A 6,840-nucleotide genomic window follows, 5' to 3' on the forward strand; every position below is an offset into this window, starting at 1 on the left:
TGGCCCCTGAGACCAATGACAGCCACTGCCACATGCTCTGCCAAGACACCAGATCTGACCTCATGTAGAATTTTGTTGAGAGAGCCCAGCCAGTATCCCAGAGTGCCTGTGAGATGCCATTTGCCTTGGCAGGTCTGATGTTTGCTGCATGATTGGTCAAGAAATGTGGGGGGTTGAAGAATATCCAGGACGTAGCCCCGTCTAATAGAAATCCAATGTGTGTTCCAGCCTCTGCAGCAGAAGCCTCACAAATTTTCTGAGATTTTTCTGCAGCTGCACAAATCTAAAAACCACCCCCTGATTCTGTTCCCTAGTAGAAAAGACATAAAGAAACAAATTAGAAAAGCTAATGTGAACCAGAACTGGTTTTAGAAAGCAGGAGGTTGATTAATTACATGATTATTAAATATGAATCTACACAATCATCCAATCAGTTGAACTTGACTGTGCAACAAATATTTTTTGAGAACCTTACAATGGATGTAACATGATGCTAGGTGCCATGGGGGGTGCAAAGGTAAGCAAGGCATGCTTTTCTCTTTAAGATAATCTGGAAGAAGTGTTTACAAATAATGTAACACCAGAAAGATTGTGATCAGTATTATAAGAAAGGGACCAGGGCAGGAATTTAACCTGGGTCCATGAGCCTCCCCTCCCCCCAAATCAACTGGAACATTATGTGTGTGCACATGGGGAAGGAGGTGAGGATCCGTGGCTTTCATAAGATTCTCCAAGTGGTCAGTGATTCTGTTCATTGAGATAAGCCAAGCTCAGAAAGACAAATACTGCATGATCTCACTCAATTGTGGCATCTAAAAAGGCTGATCTTACAGAAGTACTGAGTAGGAGAGTGGTTACCAGAGGCTGGGGAGGTGGTGGGGGAGGGAGTGATGGGGAGAGATTTGTCAAAAAGTACAAAATTACAGTTAGACAGGAGGAATAAGTTCTGATGTTCTGTAGCACAGCAGGGTGACCATAGCAAACAATACTATGGGTTATATTTCAAAAAAAGTAGAAGAGAAGATTCTGAATGTTCTTACCACAAAGAAATGGTACATGTTTGAGGTGATAGGTATACTAAACACCATGATTTGATCATTATGCAATGTATACATGTATCAAAACATCACACTGGACCCCATAAATATGTACAATTATTACGTGTTAATTAAAAACAAAACCAAAGTGATCGGCAATTTTACCACCAACACTAAAACACACTGTTTCAGAAATTAAAACAAGAAAAGGATCACATATGGTTGGGTCGCAGGTGGTATGGGGAGCAGAGGTGAAGAAAGATATTCTGATGGAGGAGGACTTTTGGTGGATAAGCCTCCAAGAATGGGCAGAATTTCAGTAAGTGGAGATGTGGGGAAGGCCCTGGCAGAGAAAGTATTATGACCAAAAGCTGAGTGATGGGAAAGCATGGCGCACATTCAAGGAATTGGGATTAATCCAGTTTGCTGGATCATCCAGGAGAGGGATGAGAGGGGACTGCAAATGAAGTTTGGCGTATTCAGGACCACAAGGTGAACTGGTATTTGCTACTGGCCAAACATTTGTTAGGGGCCGGCTCTGTGACCTGCCTTCAAGGCAGGATGATCTCCATCGTGAAGAAGCTTATAATTTTAATTTAGAAGAAAAAATATGAATAGGCAGAAAACAAATTAATTTTAAGTATAACAGGAATTCAAAAAAAATTTGGTTAAAGTATTCAGAGAAGCTTCAGGGAGGAGGTGAACTTGGAGGTCAGTCTTGATGGGTGGGGAGGACTTGGCCAGGCGAATTTGTGGAGGAAGTGCCTTCCAGTTGGAAACAGTACAAGCAAACAGGAAGAAGGTGGCCAGAAGAGAACAAAGAAGGTGACAATACCGAGGAGAGGTGATTACTTGGAGAAACAGCTGTGTTGAAGGGCAGGAGAGGTGAATTTGAGAAGGTAGGTTGATACTAGATTAAGGAGCATTATGAAAATCAAGCTGAGTTTCTTATTCTCTCCAGGATCTCATTCCCTCCCCACCCGCCCCAGGATTCAGTACTCCCAGTAAAAAGTCATATTAACAAAAGTAATTTTTAAACTTTCTTTTATGGAGAATTTTCAGTATATGTAAAAATAAAGAGAGGTGCATGTACTCATCACTCAACTTCAACAATTCATGGCCAAACTCCTTTCTATACTCTCTCCTGTACTATTTTGAAGGAAATCCCAGACACCATATTCTTTCATCCATAAATATTTTAGTATACATCTTAAAAAAAGGACTCTTTACTTTTACATAAGCATGATACCATTTCCATACATTTAAAAATTAACAATACTTCATCAATATCACCTAATAGCCAATCAGCCTTCTAATTGTTTCATAGTTCTTTTTTTTTTTTTTTTTGAGTCAACACATCCTATTGCCCCCGCTAGAACGCAGTGGCACCTCCTGAGTAGCCAGGACTACAGGTATGCGCCACCACACCCACTAAAGTTTTTATTTTTTGTAGAGATGGGGGGTCTCAGTATGTTGCTTAGGCTGGTCTCGAACTCCTGGCCTCAAGTGATCCTCCTGCTTTGGCCTCCCAGAGTGCTAGGATTACAGGTGTGAACCTCCACACCTGGTCTGTTTGATTGTTTGAATCAGGATCCAAAAACAGTTTCACATGATACAATTGGTTGATATGTCTTTTAAGTCTCTCTTAATCTATAGCATAGGCCCATCTCTTTGTTGTTGTTGTTATTTTCTATATTTGCAGTTTATTTGTTGAAGAAACCAGGTTATTTGTCCTATGAGGTTTTCTACCTTCCGGATTTTGCTGATTCATTCCTCTAGTATGGTTTAACATGTTCCTCTATCCTCTGTGTTTTCTGTAAATTGGTAGTTAGATTCAGAGCCTTGATTATATTCAAATTTGAGCACTTGAGAATAGTTAGATATTATTGAGAATACTTTGTAAGAGTTCAATGCTAGGCCAAGTCTTTGCACACATTGTCTTATTTAATCTTTAAAACAATCTCATTGAGTCTGCACTATCATCCTTGTCATTCTACAGAGGAGGAAACTAAGGTCTTGAGAAGTCATATTGCTTGTCCAAGGTCACATAGTTGTAAGTAGTAGAGCCAATTTAATTGATTGTTGAGACCAGATGTTTATCCACTGTGTGTGAGCCACTGTCCCCAGCCTGTAATTATATATTCTTAATGCATCATTTAAAACTCCAATCCAGGACAACACTTTCATTAATACACATCTGCAGAAAATAATGAAAGAGCACTACAAACTTCTTCTGAAAGGAGTAATAATAATGATGACAAATATGATAGTATTACTAAAGAGTAAACATTTACTGACTGCTAGTTTGTGCTAAGATGTTTACAAGTGGCACTGTGCTAAAGCAACTCTATGAAATAGGTATTGTTCTCCCTGTTTTACAGACAAGTAAGTAAAGGCTCAGAAAGGTTAAGAAACTTTACCAGTATTACAGAGGATGTTTTAAAGACTTTGATAAAAATCTTTCAAAAATACAACTGATTTGGATTTTCAAAACAAGCTCCTAGGAGATGCCCACACACTTTTTTGCCTGAAGAACATCTATTGTCAGCAAGTCCAGAGCAATTTCTTGATTTTCTCTAACACATGATGTATAGGCTGACGAGAAGAGAAGCAAATCAGCCCTGGCTCCTTAAAGATGAGGTGGCAACGATGCTGCCTCACAGGACCACAGTCAGGTGGGATTTCAAACGTGTGCATCGACACATGGCTCTCCGCATCCCTCCAGGCCTGATCTACCAGGGAAGGCAAGAAACTCTGAGACCAACAAGCCTATTTTCATTTCTAACCATAGTCCCATTGATCAGACTTCTGACTGCTGAGGCTATTTGCCTCTAGCGACCTATTCCTCTTCCCATCAGCCAACACCACCAGGATGATGACAACCTGGGTCCTCTTATCAACTTTCCTATTGTTTGCTCTTTGCCAACATTAAAACCAGCAATACTTACCACTTTGCTAACATTTTTCTTTCTGTTTGTTATTTTTCTTTTATGTTATCTCTTTCTGTCACTTCTCTTTTCATCTGTTCCTCAAGTATTGACTGAAGAAAACTATACTGGAGATTTTGGCATTCCCTGAGGTACACAGGGTTTGGTGTCAGCTTTTAGGAACCTCCAGCATCACTTCCCGCCTTCTTTTGTGCAGCATGTATTCTATACTATGGCCAAATTCTATACTTCCCACTATTTCCTGGTATCACTTTTCCTTGTCTTTGTTCATTGCGTCTTTGCCCTTGTAGCCCACTGTCCTTAACTATTGCCATCCTATTCACCTTTCAGGCTCACCTAAAATGACACTTCTTCACCAAAACTAGATGGGACCTCCTCATCTATCCGTTCATCGATCCATGCATCCTTCCATCCATCCTTCCCTCCATATATCCTTCCTTCTATACATCCTTCCATTCATCCTTCCTTCCATTTATCCTTCCTTCCATCCATCGTGCCATCCTACCATCCATCCATCCATCCATCCTTCTGTCCATTTATCCATCCTTCCATCCATCCATCTATCTTGCCACCCTGCCATCTTTTTATCCAGCAAACATTTATTGAGCATACACTATGTGTCAAGCACTGAGCTAGTTCCTGAAGATATAAGCTAGCTTTTCCTTCCAGGAGTTTACAGTCACACATCATGCTGTTCTAAATGGTAGCCACCAGCCACATGTAGCTGTTGAGCACTTAAAATGGAGCTAGTCTGAATCAAGATGTGCTCTATGCCTAAAACACACTTTGGATTTTGAATACTTAACATGAAAAAAGAATATGAAACATCCTATTAATGATTTTTAATTGGTTATACGTTAAATGCAAAATTCTCTATATATTAGATAGTATGTGATTAAAATTAATATGAATGGTGTCTTCGTACTTTTTAAATGTCACTGCTAGAATATTTTAAATTATATATGTAGCTTGTGTCGGTGGCTCATATTCTATTTTTATCAGACAGTGCTGGTGTTGAAGGATACAGGGAGAGAGAAGAAAAACTGTAAGGACTTTTTATAGGTGTTTTAATGCGAGTGTGTACAGGTGCATGGAGGGATTGTTTTTAGTGCAGGAGGCCATGAGAAGAACGCAGGGAAGCAATTTATAATGTGTCAGGCATTGTGCTAGGTTCTACAAATATCCTTATGCACTATGGTAGGCACTTCAATAACCTCCTACATTGGCTTGGCACTTTAAATATCTCACTTAATCCTGGCAACGGCAATCACCACAATCTGACCACGTCTGTCCGGCCGCTGGCCCTGCCTTAGTCCAAGTCACCATCATCTCTCAGCTGGACGATTCGCCACAGCAGCCTGTTAACTGGTCTCTCCCCAGCGCCCTTCAATCCATTCTCCACCTGATGGCCAGAATGAGCCTTCTAAAACATAAACCAGTCATGTTACTCCCCAAATTAAAACCCTCCCACTGCTCCTCACTGTCCTCTGGATAAAATCTAAATTCCACCTCGAGGTTTACATACTGCGATTTGGCTCCTCCCTGCTGACCTCCTCAGTGCCAGGTCTCCCCACGCTTCCCTGCTGCTTCTCCTTGCTCTGGTCACTTGAGACTTCTTTCTGGGCTTGCACTCTCTTCTCTATGTGTTGCTTTCGCTGACAGAACTTTCCTCCTCTTTTTATCTGGTTTACATTTTATTCTTCAGATTATATTTTCAACATTACTTTCTCTAAGAAGACTTGCTGGAACTTCCTCCCACCCCCACCTGCCACCATTCTGGGTTAAGTGTCCCTCGTACTTGTCCTTGGTTCTTGCTTTGTGTCCCATGATGCAGCACTTACCATACTGTGTTGTCTTCTCTCCACCTCTTTGGATCAGAGGCCTCTGTGAGAACCTGCTGAAAGCTGTAGATCTTCCCTCCAGAAAAAAGAGCACACGATAAATTTTGTAATTTCAGAGGTTTTATAGGAGCCCTAAAACCCTCTAGGTTCCCATGGACTCCAGATTAAGAACCCCTGCTCTATTACAATTACCTGCTCATTTGTTTATATTTCCTGTATGCCCCTTGAAGGGAGGGGCAATGTCTGTGTTAATACAGGCATTTCCTCAGCACCTAGCCCAGCGCCTAAACACAAAAGACACTCAATAAGCATTTGTCACAGGTACAGCTTGCATAAGACATTAGGGTGCAAGGATTCTCATTCCTTTATTTTTCTAATCAAATTAAATCTGACTGAGCCACATCCTACATGGTTGACGAGAAATGTTAAATTAGTAATTTTGGGGAATCTCTTCTCACGAATTTTTCCAGAACTCCAGTATTTATGTGGCTGAGGAAAATTCTGAAATGTTCCTTCTTTCTCAGCTCATTGGAGTCTGTTTTTACTCTTCAAGGTACCACAGTTGAGCACGATCTTTCATGTTGGTCTGATACTACTGCCCTGGGTGGCCTGTGAGACGGACGTCACACTTGTCTCTGCCCTGAGATCCTACTCCTCCCAGGAATCATATTCAAAGGGGACCCCTGTCTACACTCCTGACAGACACCTCAAACCTCCCACTGCTTCACTATTGTCAGGGAAACAACTCTTCAATTCAAAACAGCCCCCTTGTGTTATCTCTCTGGGATGTCCTGATGTGAACCTCCACCCCAAATAGGTATGACAGGGACTGAAAACTCAAATATTAATAAATGTCTTAAAAGATGCACAGTGGCTCATGCCTGTAATCCTAGCACTCTGGGAGGCCGAGGCGGGCGGATCATTTGAGCTCAGGAGTTCGAGACCAGCCTGAGCAAGAGCGAGACCCCGTCTTTACTAAAAATAGGAAGAAAAATTAATTGGACAACTAAAAAT

This window comes from Propithecus coquereli, unplaced genomic scaffold (assembly GCF_000956105.1).
Source record: "Propithecus coquereli isolate 6110/MARCELLA unplaced genomic scaffold, Pcoq_1.0 Scaffold482, whole genome shotgun sequence".
NCBI classification, from domain to species: domain Eukaryota; kingdom Metazoa; phylum Chordata; class Mammalia; order Primates; family Indriidae; genus Propithecus; species Propithecus coquereli.